Consider the following 2,750-nt stretch of genomic DNA (forward strand, 5'->3'; position numbering starts at 1 on the left):
AAAAGAGGGGGTGGTGGGTAGTGGAACACAATGCAGATAGCCCGGTTAGCCAATGTGGAGGCACTGGTTGGTCGGGCCAATTGAGGTAGTATGTACATGAATGTATAGTTAAAGTGACTATGCATATATGATAAACAGAGAGTAGCAGCAGCGTTAAAGAGGGGTTGGGGGGGAAACACAATGCAAATAGTTTGGGTAGCCATTTGATTACCTGTTCAGGAGTCTTATGGCTTGGGGGTAAAACTTGTGAATTTTAAACATAAATTAACAAAATGCATTAGGCAGTCGTGTCCTTGGGCTTGCTAGCGTTAAGCTGTCATTACTTGAAGTTGAAGAATTTACGGTTCATCTTCAGGAAAAGCTGGTTTTCAAAGTTTCTGGAATCCAGCCTTGCTCTCCTGGGGCTGAAAACAAGTACTGCAATGCTGGACAGCCTTTTACAGGCAGCTGATGTAGGTAAGGGTGTGTTTAACCTCAGAGACAGCTTACAGACTGCCGGGAAGGACTTGAGCAACTCTATATGATCCGCTGAACAGGCCAGGTGTCCGTCCATCTGTTTGGAGCTTTCTTGTGCTTGAGACGTTTTCATGGCAGAGAAGAAGTCCTCATCAGATGAACTGGTTCCATCACCTAGCTGCTGCAAGGGTTCTTCCAGGTGGTCCTTGATGTAGTCCATTCCTGAAATACAAAGAAGACGACAATAGAAATCATGCAGTTAAGAGCCTACATTCATCCATCCCCATCCCCTATCTATATAAACCAAGCAACAGGGGTAAATAGGCTACACGTTGGACTGAACCACAAAGTCAGGATTGTACTTTAAATGGGTGTTTCTCAAATCTATGAAGTGTCAAAATGTACACTATACACAGTTGTTTATTAATAATAAAATACTATTCATCTACCACATGTTGTCTTACCCATTCTGATGGTGGCGTCATCCTTTGTCCGCATTGTTTTGAATTTGGGGAGAAGGATTGCAGCGGCTATGAAACGTGGCTGAAGCGCTTCTTCAGTCTCAGTTGTAGCACATCCACCAGAGGCTTACAGTACTTCAGGGACAACTTGATTTGTAATGAGCAGGTTGGTAGTTGCAAGTAGCCACCCCATCTGGACATTGGTTTCAGCCTGCAGGATGTTGATGGCCTTTGCGACTGGGCTCATGGTGGCAGCATACTCCGTGAGGAAGGTGAGTTCAGCTGGATTGAACCTATTAAAAAAATATATATATATAATAATACTGTGTTTCCTAACCCTATACAAAGGGGACCACTAACCATTTCACCTGATTCAACTACAGTAATCAATGGCTGGATGAGTAGTTGACTAAATGGATCAATGTTAGTGTATGGCTACAACATGTGAAACAGTTATAAGTCCCCAAGCAAAAGGTCAGGAAACTGCAACAGATTTAAACATTCAAGAACTTAAATGATGACAAAATCATACATAATCCTTACTTACATTGGAACCTCGAAGTCTTACTCATTTGTACCAAAGTGCTTGGGGCTTGACACTTGCCAAATGTTGAACGGGACATGTTCTTTTTTTTTCTTTTCTGGATGTTGCTTTCAGGGCATTGACTGTAGATACTTAGTTGAGTCGGTGGCAAGCACAGCGCTGGTGCTTCGGCAGCTGGTACTCAAAACCATCATCTTCATTCAGGATCATTGCCACATCAACAAACTCCACTTCTTCACTCTCCTCTTGTTCCTCTTCGCCATCTTCCTGTCCTGGCTGAGCTGCTTCACCACCCACTGCTTCCACTGTCTCGTTGTTTTTCATCTTTTCATCAAAAACATGGAGAGCATTCAAGAAGTTAGAGCCGTTGTCTGTTGTTGTTCTCACAATCCTAACCATGATTTCAAACTCAGAATGGATGTTATTTAGGGCGCCTGCCAACACATCAAAGGTGTGCGATCCTGTCAACCGTTTACAGGCCAGGGCTGCAGAGCATCTGTTGAAACTGTCAGGGTCTATACAGTGGGCAGTAACACCAATGAAGCTCTGTCTTAAGTTAAAAACAAATGGATTGCATACAATCATAAATTCCTTTTTGGAGGCAGGCCACTCGATTTCGTCTCTGCGTTATATTGGCATCGAACATGTCACCCTCCCTAGGAGAGGGGGTGACCTTGATCATTTATTGTTAAAACGAGAGGCTGCCTGGATCTTTAACTTAAAGACCCTTGCTCCCTTCGGTCTCAACGTAGACTGATGCCATTCTTGTGATTATTGTGACTTTGCCATTGTAATTGTTTGTAAGCTTGTGTAGTCTAAAATGTATTTATGATCATATGCTATCCATTTGTTTTTTGTATGTTCTTTGTATGCCATTTTAATATTTGAGAATTAACCAATGATATTAGGCCACTCTTGGCCATGATTACAGACACCTGTGTGTCTTTTGACACTATATAAACGAGTCATCCCGCAGTGTTTGTGATTATACCCTGATGAAGACAGCTTGGCTGTCGAAACGTTGGATATTACATTTTTGCATCTGAGCTCCTTCAGTGTACGGCTCTCCTTCATTTTCAAGTGTTCTACTCTGCTAGCCAGCACCTCGCCTAAATAGGTGTGCGCTTCTTTTTCTTCTAGATTGTACATGCTTTCTCTGAAATAAGAAAAGGAAAAGAGAAAAACAGTTACTAGATAACTACCATCACCAAATACTTAAGGTATAGGATCCTAATTTTAAAGCTATAAACAACATTAGTTAAGTGACAGTTAGTGACTATTTAATATTA

At 41.9% G+C, this 2,750-nt stretch overlaps 1 pseudogene; it reads right to left on the minus strand.

Annotated features, from left to right (window-relative positions):
• Window positions 1–319: 319 nt before the first annotated feature.
• LOC149972369 (uncharacterized) lies at window positions 320–1,785 on the minus strand (annotated as a pseudogene).
• Between the last annotated feature and the right edge of the window lie 965 nt (window positions 1,786–2,750).

The sequence above is a fragment of the Oncorhynchus mykiss genome, chromosome 24, assembly GCF_057628025.1.
Source record: "Oncorhynchus mykiss isolate SJ-2025 chromosome 24, ASM5762802v1, whole genome shotgun sequence".
Classification (NCBI taxonomy): Eukaryota; Metazoa; Chordata; class Actinopteri; order Salmoniformes; family Salmonidae; genus Oncorhynchus; species Oncorhynchus mykiss.